The sequence below is a fragment of the Ceratotherium simum genome, chromosome 15 (assembly GCF_057802395.1).
Source record: "Ceratotherium simum simum isolate JZ-2026a chromosome 15, ASM5780239v1, whole genome shotgun sequence".
NCBI classification, from domain to species: domain Eukaryota; kingdom Metazoa; phylum Chordata; class Mammalia; order Perissodactyla; family Rhinocerotidae; genus Ceratotherium; species Ceratotherium simum.
Genome location: NC_141914.1, coordinates 41,791,789 through 41,809,733, shown reverse-complemented (window position 1 = coordinate 41,809,733; position 17,945 = coordinate 41,791,789). Strand labels below are relative to the sequence as shown.

General features: G+C 37.0%; 1 long non-coding RNA gene across 1 annotated transcript in view; it reads right to left on the bottom strand.

The window, feature by feature from the left end:
- The window catches only part of LOC147915186 (uncharacterized), a 122,099-nt gene that overhangs the window by 103,395 nt on the left and 759 nt on the right, over positions 1–17,945 (bottom strand). The window contains exon 2 of the long non-coding RNA XR_015554492.1: positions 16,216–16,312. This is a non-coding gene — a long non-coding RNA (uncharacterized LOC147915186). The remainder of the gene's footprint in view (positions 1–16,215; positions 16,313–17,945) is intronic.

Genomic DNA, 17,945 nt, shown 5'->3' with positions numbered 1-17,945 from the left:
GAAGGCTCTTGGCATGGGGAAGCCGTAGGCTGGCTAGCTAGAAGTGGGGCATCCTATGTGATTGGTTAGGGGTATATACTTGGCTTTCCCTAGTTGGTCCTAAATTTCCTGGGCTACTTACTGTAGATAATGGGTTGGTTTCCTGGACAGGTTGCTGCAGACTGTGGGCCAGCGTTCTATTCATACATATGGTCTGGTCATTGTCCATTTGTATATTTAGTATCTCAGTAGCCTTGCTTCTGCTATTCAATGAAAGACTGTCCTTTTGAACGTAGTGTAGCTTAGGAAGGTCACATGTTGGAAGTCAAAAAACCTAAGTCATAATCTCCATTCTTTCATTAACTAGTAGTGTGAACCCAAATTCATCATTAAACTTCTCTATACCTCAAATTTTCTCACCCAAAAATGAAGAGGAATCAAAGGTTTTCAGCTGCAGAAAATACAAAAGGAAGACGAAAGAAAGATGTCAACCACAAAGCAGAGAAAATAACACCTCAATATAAATTAAATATAATTAAACAAGAAATTTTAAATATAAAAAATTGTAAAACTCCATCTAGAAATGAACAAGCAACAGAAAGATGTAAAGTTGTAGCTAACCAAACAATGGGAGAAATTGGGAAAAAAAACACAAAATTATGTCAAAAGTTAAGACGAAATTGCAAGATGTCTACATACCAACACAGGCAATAGGTGAGAATCAAAGGATATCACCTGAAACTTATGAACTAAGAGAAGCCTAAGTAAGGAAAAGTGGTACTAAGAGCATTATATTTAAAAAATTAGTAGAATCAGTATAAAGCTAACCACTAGAAGAAAAAATACAAACTTTCCTAAATACTAAAAGCAATATTAAAAAAGGATAAAGGAAACATAATACAATTGTGGATAACAGAGACCAAAATTATCAATGATATTAACAAATTCAAATGGACTTAACTCATATATTAAAAGAAAAAGTTACTTTAGCTTACAGAGCAAAACCCAACTCTGTGCTGTATATAAAAGAAACCCCTAAAACAAAGTAATTCAGACAGTTTAAATATAAAGAGAGTGGCAAAAGTATACCAAAAAAATGCAAACAAAAAGAAGGAAGAAGTTGCAATCTTAATATCTAAGAAGCTAGAATTCAATACCTGAAGCATTAAAGAAGACAATAAATGACATGTCATTACACAAAAGACCCTGAATATATAACAGTTTTGAATATTTATGTACCAAATTTCATAGCAATAACTTTATAAAGCAGAAACAACAAAAGATGCAAGGAGAAATAACCAGAAACACACAATAACATGCAATTTTAATATACCATTCTCAGTCCAAGACAGGTCAAGTGGACAAAAAATAATTAAAGCAATAGAGGCCCTAAACAACATAACCAATAAAGTAAATTATATGACTATATATCACACTTTGCATCCTTGAAATAGAAAATATATCTTCTTTTCAAGAGAACATAAACATTCACAAAGACAGACCATATATTTCAGTCCAAAGAAAATCTCAATGAGCTTCATAAAATAGAAATGATACAAAGATAATTCTTTCATTTCATAAAGTGGAAATGATACAAAGATAATTCTCTCACATTAAAAATATAGAAATTAATAACAAAATCAAAACATAAATAGGCCTTTCTATCTAAAGTTAAATAACTCTCTATAAACAACTCTTGAGGTAAAGGGGACTTGAAATTCTAGAATTATTTATAAAAATAATGGTAATGAAGACACTACATATCACAATCCATGAAATACAATTAAAGCAAAGATCAGAGAAAAAATCATGGCCTTAAATGGTTACACACAAAAATGAAAGAATGAAAATAAATATCCACTTGAATTAATACAAAGTCATTCCTTGTTCTTGATACAATTTAATATCACAAAGACGTCAATTCTTGATGAGTAATATAAAATTTAACTTGGGAGCAGTTAAAAATAATTAGAACACAGAAAGGAGGGAATATTAAAAATAAAGGCAAAAGCTGAATAACGAACAGAAAAAAAGTAGAACTAATAAATAAAAATGCTGATTCCTAGGAAAACATTCACAAAATACAGAATCCACTGGCTAATTAATCAAGCAAAAAATAAAGAAGCACAAATATACAAAATAAGAAATTACAACAAGTAGATAACCATAAAAACAAGAAATTTTTAAAAATCATAAGAGATTGCATGGCACAACTCTGTGCAAATAAATCGTAAAATCTAGGCGAAATATATACCTTCTGAAAATTGACCCTAGTAGACATAAAATGTCAAACAAACTAATTTCCATAGAAGAAATACAGATAGTTTTTCAAAACACTAGCCCAGAAAAAACACAAGGTCAAAATGGTTTCACGAGGGAATTCTAGCAAACCTCTGAAGATCAGATTATCCCAATTGTTCTACATTCCAAAACACAGGTAGAAAAATCTGCCTATCCTCTTCCTAAATATCTCTTTAACCTGGCCCTAGGATTCATGCCCATTACCATTGCTTGAGCTCAAATCCTCATAATCTTTTGCCTGGACCCTCCATTCCCTCTCCCTCTAATTTTTCCTGCAAGCTAATGCCAGAGGGTTACTTTTTCAAAAATGAAAATATGAACACATTTTATTTACTTTCCCAATTTAAATGTACTGGTAATTGAAGTAATAGGTGTGAAAATTCCAATTGGGAAAACTCTATCATCTTAAACATGCTCTGTCTAATAAATCTGATTATCAATTCAGTTTTTGGGTATGAGGCCTTTGGTACATACAGGCAGTTTCTTTGCGAGACACCATAGAATTGAAAAGATAAGATGGCTGAGGATGGAATTTTAGAAAATACATCAGAGGAAACTAAAGAATAAGACAAAGAATTTAGTGGAGAAAAGCTGAGGGCATGAGACAGATCTTCTCAGTGATTTTACTTACCAGGGGTAGTCAGGTAAGTAACTTTCTTAATTTTGAGAACCTTGTCTCAGGATATTTAGCCAAGGTCACATAACTAGCATGTGATGTAGCTAGAACTAAAGCCCAGATTACAGCCATGGCCAGCATTCTGCATACACTGCCTCTGTCTTCATCCAATAGTCCTCAGTAATCCTATCCTTTGAAATGTCCCGGCTTCTTACACTGCCTCGTGCTGATAACTCACTTCTCTTAAATTAAATTATACTCTCCCTAAGAGAAGGAACCATATCTTTTTGTACTTTTTAATCAACAAAGGTGCCTAGCACAGTGAAGCACTAATTCCTGCTACCAAATTCTTGTGTAATATAAACCATTATTCTAACACATATTTTCTTTCTTCCTTTCCTTTTTGTGAGGAAGATAGCCCTGAGCTAACATCCATGCCAATCCTCCTCTTTTTGCTGAGGAAGACTGGCCCTGTGCCAAGATCCGTGCCGATCTTCCTCCACTTTATGTGGGACACTGCCACAGCATGGCCTGACAAGCGGCGCGTCGGTGCATGCCCGGGATCCGAACCCAGGCTGCCAGCAGCAGAGCACGTGCACTTAACTGCTATGCCACGGGGCCGGCCCCTAACACATATTTTCTTAAACCTTTTAGATTTTTCTGAAGACTGGCACACATTTTTTAAACTGTTTTGCTGCTGAAAGAGATTGAGAGGAAGCATGCTACAGATACATATAAAAATATACTATACAAAGCAACCTTATAGCTTAGATTTTTTTTTCTTAGGTAGAGCAATTTCAAATATTTTGCTCCATTATCACCATTAATAGATGTTATGGTTCAAAAACATATGGCAACCATATCCTTATTATTAGTTAAACTGCTGTCCATGTAAAAAGTGTGCTGTAAGTGAAGAACCAGGAAAACCTAGATGAAGTGAGAAAGTATCTTGATTGACTTAGTAAAGTGTTCTCAACTTAAAGTATAAACAAAATTTTGCTTCATCTTGACCACCGAATATATTCCATACCCTCAGGCTCATATTGAATATCTACCTGTTGTTAATATATTACATATGTTCAGTACAGTTAATTTCTTTTAATATTATATCACTAAAAAAGCTCATCACTCAGACTAATTGAAGAAAAGGCTAACACGGTAAAAAGTTTGAATGATAAATTATGTGAAAGTAATCTTACTCCTTAAAATATACAGAGAAATTACATGACATCTAGTTGAGTTCTTCAGAACCTGCTTCAGTGAATAAATTTGAAATTAGTATATTTATAGCTGTGTCCTTCTGAAGTATATAAAGACTTGTGGAAAGTTTGTTCTCTCAAGTAGTTTCTCACATAAACTGGCAATACTGTTAATATTGTTAATTTGCTTAGGAACCCTTTTTACGTAGATGGTACAAGAAAATTTTGAGCAAGTAATCACAGGATATAAATTCACTGAGTGTAAATAAATGCTTTACTTGCATATAGACTACTGCCATTTAATTTGCTGTGCATTTCTAGATTATTTCTTTATTCATTTATTCACAGAAATTCAAGTAGCCCTCTTTCCAGGACCTGGAGAAGCGAAAATGTAAATTTGTGAGAGCATTGTGATGCTTACATAGAGCTGTTATGGACAACAAAGAAAAAGGATTCCACCATGGTTGCATTAAAAAGTAGTTTCTAGGGGCCAGCCTGGTGGCATAGTGGTTAAGTTCACATGCTCCACTTCAGCAGCCCAGGCTTCACAGGTTCAGATTGCGGGTGCAGACCTACACACCGCTCATCAAGCCATGCTGTGGCGCTGTCCCACATACAAAATAGAGGAAGACTGGCACAGATGCTAGCTCAGGACCAATCTTCCTCAACAACAACAACAAAAAAGTAGTTTCTGAGAGTGACAGACTAGAAAAGAAGCCAAAATCTTAAGTCCAAGCTCATATAGATTCCAATAGCTCTTAATTCCCTTCACCAAAGACTTCCTAAAATTGCATGCATTGCAAAAAGTCTGAATTCTTGTCTTAATACTCAATTGAACATTCACTACCAAGCAATAAATTATTCAAATGGCAAGTCTGATTATGTCTTTCAAAATTACTGCATTTTCCACTTATTTTGAAGATGACAATGAATGGAGTATGTATGTTACTGCCAAAAGGGGGTCTTGTACTCACCACAAAGATAAGCCAACAGTTGAGAAGCAAGGTGGTAGGAGAGAAAGGGTTTTATTACAGCTTGCAAGCAAGGTGGAAGATGGGGGGACTAACATCCAAAAGAACCATCGTAAGGGGGGCACAGAATCTTGACGGAGTTATATAGGCCCATGGGTTATAGGGGAGAGAGTTAGGAATGTTGACCCTCTGGTGTTACAGACTGGGAGTTGCCAGTTGTCTTGGATATCAACATAAAATCCCTGTCTGGGGGTCATCACATTCCTAGGGAACTCAAAAGAACAAAGTTATCATCTTATTCACAGCTGAGTGGGGCCATAAAATTTATAGAGCATGTATATCTCCTGGAGGTTGCATATCCAGCTGGGTTAGTTAATCAGAAGTCATTCAAAGTTACTATATGTTCTCTTTTCTACAATATGGCTTCCCTTAAGTCAACCTTGTGTTGAGCCAGTATCATGTATCACTCAGGTCCTGGAAGGAAGAGATGGCTCCTTCAAACTAGATAATTGAGGAGAATTTAATAGAGAGACTACAAAAGGGAAGGGTTATGGGAAATCAATTAGGAATAAATGTTTTACCCCAGGGCTAGCAATTGCAGGGAGGTATTACTTCATACCATACATCTGATGCCATGAAGGGAGAGAATAGCTACTCAAACCTGGAGAGAGAAGGGCAATTGACAGGATTTATAGCCTTTGCAAGAGGGACTAGCCAACCTATTATGATCTACCAGGGAGAGCCCTCAGGGAACAAATGCCCTGACTTCACTCCTCCGGGAGATTTCCATTGGCTGAACACAACCAAAAGCCAGAAGGCAAAAGAATTTTTAGACACAGTCCAGATAGGTCCATCCCCTGGGAGACAGAGAGGGTGGAGAAGAGTAGAGAGTGAATCTGGAGGGCATATGGAAAATATCCAATATAGCACTCTTTTGCTGCAGGTAACAGAAAATCTAACTCAAGCTTGTCTAACCAAACAAGGGGATTTATTGACTTATGTATTTGAAAACTATAGGGGTAGCTCTTATCTTCAGGCCCAGCTTCACCTAGCATCTCAAAGGATGTCACTGGGACTCAGTACCTTTCCATCTCTTAGCTCTGTTCTCTTCCATGTAGACTTCATTCAAAGTAGCAAGATATCTGATAGCAGTTTCAGGTTGAGGTCCAGAAAAAAAATAGTTAAAGAATAATAAATAAAATAAAAATAATAAAGTAAAAAATACAAGGCCCTTTCAATAGTTTAATCAGAGTTCCTGGGCTTGACTCTCACTGGCCTAAGTCAAATCACCTGCCTATTCCTAAACCAATCAATTAATCAGAAGAATGAAACATGATGATTGGCCTGTAGTGAACCACATGCCTATCCTTAGACTCAATAGTTTAGGCCACACAAAATTCAAGGACAAAAGGTGGGGGAAAGCTGGGTACTGTTACCAAAATTAGGAAAAACAGATGCCAGGCAGCCAAAAGACAACAAATGACCACAAAGGCCTATTTTATAATCCAATTCACTTCTCAGCTCTAATTATCATGATGTTCAGGAATATATGAATCCGCCAATTTGGGCTGAGCAAGTAGCAATACAAAAATATGCTTACAACTTCCACCTTTCTTCTAATTTCCACATTTTATGCCAATGAAGCCACAACACATTTATTTATGTGTATACAGTAATATATACATATATGTATATACTGATATCTATGTATGTACATACAAAACTTCCCATGATGCAATAATTTGATTTGTTGTGCTATTAAACATTTATATTAGCTTTCTAGCTCTATAAGCAATGTGCACAACACTGTGCACATTCTCCTTAGGCTGCTAATTCCTGAAAAAGAGGAGTCATTTCTGTTTTAGTTGTTAGTTTAATTTTCTTCCCAAACTACTGGCATAGGAGGATGAATTAATGAACCAATTTGATGTTAATAATGATAAAATTACACTTTGAAGTATTTTTCTCTGAAAAGGAAGTATCGGGTTTTTTCCCCAACATAAATAATTTTGAAACCCAAAATATCACACTGTCACAGAAATTTAAAGCTAGAAAGGCCCAGATTATTTTAGAAACTGAGAACCAACAAAGTTCAAGTGACCTAAAACTAGAGAGCATTTTAAAATCAAATCTTGGGGGCTGGCCCAGTGGCGCAAGCGGTTAAGTGCACGAGCTTCGCTGCGGCGGCCCGAGGTCCGCCAGTTCGGATCCCGGGTGCACACCAACGCACCGTCTGGCAAGCCATGCTGTGGCGGCGTCCCACATAAAGTGGAGGAAGATGGGCACGGATGTTAGCCCAGGGCCAGTATTCCTCAGCAAAAAAAGAGGAGGATTGGCAGATGTTAGCACAGGGCTGATCGTCCTCATCAAAAAAAAAAAATCAAATCTTGAAAAAATGAAAGCCTATGTCCAGAGAGATTGTATTATGATGAGGTAATATGAGCAGAGCTGCTATATTTTAACCAAGGATATCATATACACTTGCAATCCATAGTAAATTTTATCACATGAGTAGCAAGGGACTATTAAGGCTGAGCTGAGATGCGTATTGCCCTTAAATCATCCTGTTTAGGGAAGAAAAGCTTTAACCAGATAGACATAGGATTCAGTTCTCTCAGATCACTTTTATAGGGTAAATGGAGTTTTTTATTGCAGCTGTATATTTGCTGATAAGACAAAGTGAAGAAAACAAGTACTTAATCATCACATCTTTAAAATAATATGGAAGATCATCTATTTTTAGCTGTCTACTGTTATTTTTTACCTTTCCTCTCAATAATGTACCTACATACTAGTTTTTAAATTGCTTATGTACACAAAGTACATTAGCTTCTCATAGGTTTGTAGGCTGGCTTCATGTTTATTCCTCTACAGAAATGAGGAAATCGCTAAAATTATCCAGTAACGAATCTAAAGCTAAATGCTTAGAAAAGCAACTCGAGAAGCAGGAAGTCATTTTCTTTTAGCTTGTTTAACAAGAAACAAACAGAGATGTACCAAAATGAAAACTCAGTACTATTTAAGATTGCTTTCCCTTTGTCCTCTTCCTCCTCCCTGGTTGTTTTTGAGCTAGGGGACTTAAATAATGCCACTACGACATCCAAGTAGAAAAGTTGTCTACTTTGGATTTTAATTGGTCTCATTTTTGGAAGCTGGTATCTTTGGAGATCAATTGTAGGACTTATCTGGCTTGACTCCCTTCTCTCAGACACTGCAGTCCAGCATTGCCTGTTGTACAATGTCTTGAAAACAGTTGTTTCATATATTTTTTCCAGGTTTTTTTTTTCGGTTGTTTATTGTGGAAGGGTTAGTCTGGCACCATAATCAGTCATAACTGCAAGTAAAAGTCAAGGCTTTTGATTTTCTCCATTTACACTATTACTGGAAATTCCTAAAATAATGGCTATTCTTCTATGTCAGTCCCCAACTGACAAGAGGATCACCATTTCATCATTTGGACCAGAAAAAAAAAACATCAATTAATAATTCATAAATCATACTGTTATACCTTATCCCCAATTTCCATTGATATGTAAACTAGACTGTATAGTCAAATTTTGTTACTACTGTAATGACTATAATCCAGATACGTGATGCAGAGAGATAGGGCTAGAAGACTGATTCACAAAACAGAACAAAAGAGAACTTACTAAAAGAGAGGAAGAAGATGGGAACTAAAAATGACTCCCTGGAGAACAAAAGAAAAGCAACATCCTGAAGAACAAAGGAGCGATTAAATTCTCCTCTTTTCTAATAAAACCAAAGAGAGTTTCAGACTATTAATAATAATACAGAAATATTTTAATTATACAGAGATAATCAATGCTAACATAACTATATTATGTTAACTCAGAATATTCCATTGGGCTGGCCCCGTGGCTTAGGGTTAAGTGCATGCACTCCGCTACCGGCGGCCTGGGTTCGGATCCCGGGCGCGCACCGACGCACCGCTTCTCTGGCCATGCTGAGGCCGCGTCCCACATACAGCAACTAGAAGGATGTGCAACTATGACATACAACTACCTACTGGGGCTTTGGGGGAAAAAAAGGAGGAGGATTGGCAACGGATGTTAGCTCAGAGCCGGTCTTCCTCAGCAAAAAGAGAGGAAGATTAGCATGGATGTTAGCTCAGGGCTGATCTTCCTCACAAAAAAAAAAAAAAAAAAAAGAATATTCCATAAAACAAATTTCCTAGTAAATGGCATAAAAATTTCACTGATTTAGTTCTTATGCCACTAATCCCAAGGGTCCTACATAGACTCTTTTGCTACACAGTAGTTTAGGAAATGAGTTACCCTTAATTTGGCCAGAAATAAGAGCCCATGGCAAAGGCTTGGAAATATTTTAATTATACAGAAATAATCAATGCAATGGTATTTGTTAGTGAAATTATACTATACTATTGTGAATTTTATTCTTCTCTAAATCTTTAAATTTTAACAAGGGTACTAGGTTTTTCATTCTGTGGCACTGATAAAAGCTATAAAAATAATCCACTTTTCTTTCATACCTAAGTCCATAGGTATAGAATTAAGGAATATTCATCAGGATGAAAGCAAAACATCAGCAATAACCATTCATGCTATCTTTTTTCAATTAGGATGTTTCTATGACATGTGTTTATATGTTCATCACTGAATTCCTCGCACCTAGAGCTGCTTGGCACAGTCGATATTCAATAAACATTAGGTGAATAAATAAATTACAACTCTCATATTCATACTACTCACCATGATGCCAATAAAAATGACTACAACAAATTCTGGATCATTAGCTAATGAAAGGTCTAAGTGTCACAGAAAAATAACAACAGAAAAAAACAAAAATCTTTCCTAACAAGATGGTGTTTGGTTTTGTTATTGTTGCAGAAGAGGTTGAAATGTGACCACAGAAATGGGCAGGAAACAGTTAACAGCAAAACCCTAGGCTGCTACAATTAGGAGTGATGTTTTAAAGCTCAAAAGGGAAGTCAACGACTCACGCAAAATGGGAGATCATCTTTTACTCAGCACTCAACATGCAAGTTATTTTGCAGAAATCACCATGGTGGATAAGGAATCCGCTTAAGTTTTAGATCTTGGAAAATAGCAAAATAAAAGCATTACAAGCTTAAAAATTCTGTTGACAAAGGCCCTTAACTGAAATTAAAGCAATTTCAAACCAAAGGGCAATGAAATGTCTACAATTCATATTACAACTCTGATACAAGTACGAAGTGATGATTCAACTCAGATATTGGGTCTGGACAAGTGTAGAACCCAGTAGAGTGATGCAAAATTTCTAAGCATTCCCAGTCCCTTCAGCTGTTCTTCATACAACATACATGGTGTCTAGCTGCTTCATCATCATGGGGTTGTACTGCTCCAAAGAAGCTTCATTGTCTTAAAATGTGGCATTGAAGTACAACACAATTGTAATGGTTAATTTTATGTGTCAACTTGACTGGGCCATGATATCCAAGTATGTGATCAAACATTATTCTGGATGTTTCTGTGAGGGTGTTTCGGGATGAGAATAACATTTAAATTGGTGGATTCTGAGTAAACAGAATGTTATCCATAATGTGGGTGGGCCTCATCCAATAAGTGAAGGCTGGAATAGAACGATAGACTGACCCCCCTCAAGCAAGAGGGAATTCTGCCGGCAGATGGCCTTCAGATTTGAACTGCAACACCAGCTCTTCCTGGGTCGCCAGCCTGATGGCCTTCAGACTTGAACCGCAGCATCAGCTCTTCCTGGATTTCCAGCCTGCCAGCCCACCCTGCAGATTTTAGACATGCCAGCCTCCACAATCACATGAGCCAATTCCTTAAAATTAATCTCTTTCTATATACACACATATCCTACTGGTTCTGTTTCTCTGGATAACCCTGACTAATACAAATATGCAGATATTTGTCCTATATGCACAGAACACCTCAGACAAACCATTCCTAATCACATCTCAGAGATACTATCCTTAGTCACAGATACAATGAAGTCAACAACAATTAACACAGATAAAAGACAAAAACCAAACGTAAACCAGGGAGAAGAAAAAAATAAAGGAAGGAAGAGAGAAAATTACATTTGCTTTTTTTAGCTATCACATCATTTAATTCATATTTGAGCTTAAAGAAAAAAAAACTCCTTTAAAGTTTTTTAAAAAAAGACCAACCCATCTGCTTCTGGAGTATCCAGTTACCATGCTCCCTGCACCTGTCCAGAAAGCACTTTTATTCTAAGTTGAACCAACAACACGGACTTCTTTTTTGGAATACCACCTTTCGTCTGTTGCTGTAATTTCCAAATGACACGTTTTGTTTGCCATAACTACCTCCCAAGCCAAGAGATGGTCCCATTGCCCAGAATCAGAATTTAATTCCAGGTTCCGTTCCACGCAACCTGGTTAATTAAGCCTTGCTCAGTCATACATATGACATATATGACATACTATGTCCCATCCCTTACTTTGAGTGTGATATCTACATATAAATATTTCCACACTGCTGTTCATTCACTCAAGCGTATTTATTTAGTACCTGATATGTGCCAAGCACTGAACTAGCTATTGAGTACAGAGTCATGAACAAGACAGATATGGCCCTACCTTCATGGATCTGATATTTTAGTGGGGAAGACATATAATCAATAAGGAAATAAATTATGATAACTGTTACGATGGAAATAAATGGAGTGCTGTAAGAGAGGTCTTCTTTAAGCTGAGACTTGAAGATAAAAACAAAATAGAGAAAAGTGAGGGAAGAGCATTTTAGAAAACGGCAAGTACAAAAGCTCTTAAGTGGGGAAAACTTCGAGTATTTAGAAAATATCAGAAAATCTATGTGGTTGAATCCTGATGATTGAGGGAGAGGGTTAAAAATGAGGTAGGATACATAGGCAGAGACCAGATCATAAAGGGCTTTACAGTGAATTTATTAGGGCAAAGAATGGACCCCTCCTGTACTTGAAAATCAGATTACCTTCTGAGAAAGTGAAACCAGGAAAGACCAAAGCACAATGCACAAGAATCACCATCCATGGAGTGGCTACAAGCAGAAGAGAAAGTGTGAGTAAGTCGCTAGAGAGTTTGAGAAATATACAATTCCAGAGTGACTACAGTATAGACATAAAAAAGAATGATTAGAATATGATTATAACTTAAGCTGAAACATAATCAATGATCTTGAACCCTGCCTAAAGAAGTAATCTGTTAACAAGTCTGCGGTATTCCTTAAAGGTACCACTCCAGCCATCATTTAACATGTACATGGCAGGAGCGGGGTGGAAGCACAGCGGCTTAAAGAGAGATGTGCAGTTTCAGCACTTGGACTGTTTTCATCGCTGATCAGAAGAATGTTATGGATTAGATCTCAAAATTCACTGTGTCTAATCCCTTAGTTTTAAAGGTGACAAGAGAGGTTTAAGAGATTAGATGATCTGCCCCCAAAACATATAGCTGGGACTCCTGGGCTAAACTGTTTCTACTGTGATAACTCCCAACCTCATGTTGGGAGTACGTATTCATTGTACTACGCCATTTTATATAAGGGACTTGAGCATCCATGGATTTTGGTATCCATGGGTGTTCCTGGAATGAATCCCTGCTGCAGGGACAACTGTAGTTGCTCACGCTCTTAATCTTCATGTAGCCATTGAAACTTCATATTCTTATTCTATGCAATGATAGGTAAATTTTAAAATGAAATTATGTTTCCTAAGAAATAAGAGATATTTGGCCTTCTATACACCTTTTTCTTTTTATTACAAGCAATAGGTAGTTAACTCCAGCCTATACGGCAACCAAAATGATCCTTTTATAATGAAAGTCATAATGTGCCTCTCTGCTTAAAACCCTGAAGTGACTCCCATCCCATCAAGAGTAAAAGCCAAGTTCCTCCAATAGCCTACAAACTCTGCACCTCTGTGCTCACTCTACTCCGGCCACACTGTCTTCCTTGCTGTTACTCAATACATCAAGTACTTTCCTGCCTTAGGACCTTTGCACTGACGTTTCCTCTGCCTGGAACTCTTCTCTCCCAAACAAGCTGAATGACTGATGCCTTCATCTCCTTCAAGTCTTTGTTCAAATGTCATCTTCTCAATGAGACCTGCCCTGACCATTCTATTTAAAACTACTACATCCATCCCTCTGCACTTCCAATGCCCTTTACCTTGCTTTGCTTCTTTTTCTATGGGATTTATCACCTTCTAATATACTACATCATTTATTTATTTATTATGTTTATTGCTCATTGTCTGTCTCTGTCCACCAAAATGTTAGCTCCATGAAGGCAGGAATCTTGGTGTATTTTTTCACTATTATATCCCTATAGTGCCACTATTATATCTGAAACAGTGCCTAACCCTCAACAAATATTTGCAGAATGAATTCATTCATTTAATTAATTGCATTTGGAAATTTGACCACTCTATGTCTACTAATAATCAAATGTCATATATAAAGTGGACAGAATCGAAGTTAAATCTTTACCCAGCTATGCTGGATCTTTCAGTGGATTCCATTCAGGAGGGCAATATACACTAAACCAATAATACATTTCTAGTCTCTGAAATTCTTCTTTGGTGCTGCCATCAATAAAATAAAAAGGAATTATTGTTTAATAATTAAAAGATGATTGATTACTCCTTTTCAAAGAAATGTCCAAACTGGGTATCAAATCAACCCAGAATATATTGACAAGGAATACTATTTACAGTTGGCCCTCTGTACCCACGGGTTTTACATTCACGAATTCAATCAACTGAATCGAAATTTCGATCCACAATTGGCTGAATCCATGGATATTGAGGGTCGACTGTATTCATTGTACTATGCCATTTTATATAAGGAATTTTAGCATCCCCGGATTTTGATATCCATGGGGGTTCCTGGAACCAGTTCCCCATGGATACCGAAGAAGGACTGTATTTAGCATCAATTAAATCATCAATTATTCTTGGTTATAATCCTGACATGTTCCCTTGCATAGTATTCTGAGAAATCAGCAAAAAATGAGAATCTAAGAAGTGCATGCAGGGGCATGCATGCATGTGTGTGTGCACGTGTATGTTTGTATCATTATAAGCAGTCATGACAAAGTACCTGAAGATAAGCACATTGGCCCATTCCAGTATCACACACATCTTTCAACTGTTTTTTCTTCCCACAATCATGATGGCTTTGTGCTGAAATATCCTCATTCTATTTCTAAGTCCTTTTTGTAAACAAAGACAAACATGGAAAAAGTGACTGGCTGATAACAGCACTGCAGATGGCCACTGCGTATGGTCAAGCATTTGCACATCTCTGGGAGTGCTGTGTACATCATACATTTTTTATGCCATACATGTACCAACACCACCACCCCCACTCTGCCCTGGAGTTGTGTAACGTTCACCCCTGGGTCTGTTCAGAACCAACTGGTCTAGATTGGAACTGAAGTCAGTGATCTTTTCTCTTGGAAAAAGTAATTCAAAATTACCGAGCTAATCAATCCTAGGCAATGAGATATGAACTGATTTACATTAAAATAATATGCTCAAAACATTTACCAGTAACTAAAAAATAGAGAAGGTGTTAGAGACCCAACTATCTTAAAATGACTCTATATGATAGATCACAATTCCCCATCCCTGAATCCTTGTTTACTTGGCAGTAAGTTTTCTGATAAAAGGTAGAAAAATTTGACACCTACAATGATCTCATAGCACCCTCAAGTGGATAAACATTAGACTGAAAATGTTTTTCTTGAAGAGGTGTTAGTCAGTGATATGAAAAATAAAAAGAGAAGGTGGTAGAAGCTTCTCAAGAAAAAACTATTGGATGAATGAAGATGTACCAACTCTTGCCAGAAGGGCTCACAGTTTGAATTATTTTTTTAATAATGGGGATGAATTTTTGGTTGATCTAGCCATGGTTTCCATTTAGTATTCCCCACTCTTCCTTGTTATATGTAGCAAAGCTATAATCTAAATCTCTTGCACCATGTGCCTATGAATGAAACCAAGCGGCCCTATTATAGGAAAAAAAGGTTCAAGGCTATCTTTAAATGTTAAGATAATAACAGATACTTTTAAAATAAAATAAATTCCATACATATATATTTACAAACTATATCCTTAAGGAGCATAGTTTCAGCTGATCCTCCAAACTGTGCGGCATGGTAGAAAGAGTACTAGATATACAGTAAGATAACGTTGATTCTAAATTTAGTTTTTGAACAAATTATTAACCTCTGCATATCTATTTCTTCATTTTATGAAACGGCAGAGTAGAAAGAGCAGAGGCTACTAGCTGGTGGCTTCTTAGTGTATTAGTCAAGAATCTTTTGGTTCTAAATCATAAATTTACTCAAACTCATTTAAACAACAAAAAAGTATTTTTTTTTTTTAAGAAAAAAAGAGGGAGGCAAAAAGAAATGCTGAAAAATTAAAGGCAAGAGTATTCACATACTCCTAGGGTCTTATTCAGTTCTACTCACCCTTTCCTGATACTCACAACCCATCCTTAACCCCAGACAAGGATGAAGCTTTGCTGAAATTGTTTACATCAGAGTCAAGAACCAAAAAGAATCTGTCTACAAATATTTCTTATATAGTCATAGATTATTTGTGTAAGTCCTTCCTGAATGGTAATATATATGTTTCTGAGATCCAGATAGACTTTATCTTTTGCATACGGTGTCACTAGCAGCTGTACATGTTATTTTGAGAAATCTGGGGGATCCAAGAAAAGCTACTTTGAGATATGCTGCTTCTGCCCCTGCTTTATGTGGCTGCCTTGCTACACCTAAGTTTTTGTGTTCTTTGCTAAATAAATCAGGCATTTAATCTGTGTGTGTATATGTTTGTGTGTGTGTGTGTACTTGTGCAGAGGAGACAGGAAGTCTCTTCCCACAAATCTATAGCCTAGCTGAAATGACACACTTACATAACTAAAATGTCCATAACTAAAATATCCCTACCTACCTCAATTTCACACTTGCAGTCTCTAGAATGCATCTTTTTCACATTTCTACTTCTTTAATTATATTGCTCTCTCTTGCTGGAATGCACATACTTGCCTTTTCCTCTCCTCTCTTATCCCCATCAACGCCCACTACCGCATTACCCAGGATAAAAGGATCTAAGCAGACACCTAGTAGGTGTCCACAACAATAGTACTCACCACTGTGACGTATTCGTTTCTTCTTATGTCTACTCCTCTATTGGACCACGCGCCACTGAAGAATCAGGTGTTTTTTTCATCTTTTTTTCTCCAGGGCCTAGAGAGTGTTTGTTAAAAGATGTACATATGTGTTTATTTAGAAATGGAATTTGACATGACAATAAAAATAGGCCCAGCATCCAGACACCAAAGGTCTGACTGTCTTGAATGCTCTGCCCTCTCTTCCCTCTCATATATTCACTTAATTATTCATGCTGCTTAATCTGGAAGTTATCTGGAAAAGAATTTTTAAAAAAAATTTTTTTAAGATTTTTTTAAAAGGTCAAACCAGTAAACAAAATATTAGAGCAAGAAGTGAAAAAAAGTGTTTTCTTTCTACGTCCACCTTGAGAAGCCCCATATGTGGGACTGGTTTCGCCAAGATGAGAAGGAAAACTAGTCCCCTCACTTTCTCTCCTCACCCCTTCCAGTCCTACATCAAAGATCCAGTGCTCTGTCTCCTTCAAGTCAAAGGGTATCTACCCCTGCAGAAAATAAATTCAAATACACCCATAACTGTAAAATGTTATCCCCTGCTGCATAAGTGGTATTTGGGAAGTGAAGAACAAGGTTCCCTGTGGCACTTAGCTACTGTGACTGCCTCTATTTAATGCCAGCACTAACCAAAGACAGAAAATCCCAGCGTGAGTTCTGATTACACCTGCTTAAAGTTCATTTTTTCTGTCACTACTGTGTATGGCAAGCATTCAATAAATGTCACTCGATGAATGCTGCTTACCCTCTAAAAGCAGCTACTTTTTCCTATTTTCATGGCCATACCACAGCAATTTTAGATGTTCAAGATCTGGGGTGGTTGAAAGCTACTCTGGTGTTGGAATTAGGAATGAAGAGGAGACAGACTCCATAGTGATGAAGGCATGTGCCACTCAAGAATGGCCTCACAAGGTGGCATTCTCAGACTACGTGCCACTGTCTGGCATCTGGTTCTCAGACACTGGGCTTCTCAGTCCCTCCAGAGATAATTAGATCCTTAAAAACAGATCAGCTCTAACTAAAATCACTTATTTTATTTACCAGAATGTTTATATAGTTCATTTTTAGTGGTCGGCTTTCCTTTTCAGTGACAGTACCCTCTTTCCCAGTAACAGCCATCCTCTACAGTTATAGCTTAACACAAATCATTCTGTACCATTGATTAAACTTTCCTGATGTGCCCATAGTGGCTTGAAATTTACTATCTTTTAAAACTGCATTCTTCTTTCTCGCATCTTCTCAAATCTCAATAAACTGTTTCCCTATTTGCCTGGATTTTCCACAAAATAGTGTGGAGACATGCACTATATTCTGGGCTGGGTCTTCCATCCAGGTAGTGAAACAGTGAAGGGCAAACTGATCTCCACAAAGACATAGCTGGAGAGGGGACAAAATAACTGCCACCATTTATTTTTATTCAAGAGGACTATACTAAGCTACACATATTTAAGTGGTGCAGATTTTAATATATTGAACTAAAACAAAGCCACATTATCTCATAATCAGAGTAAGTTAGGCCTTCTATATGATAAAAATAGTCTCTCCAGCAACTACCTGTGAAGAGCTATTGATTCCTAAGTTGGAATCCTAACTCTAGCCTCTTACCAGCTGGGTGACCCTGAGGAATTTATTGAGACTCTCTGGGCCTGTTCCCTCAATCTCTAAAATGAGAGTATAACGAGGCACAGTGTTTAGGT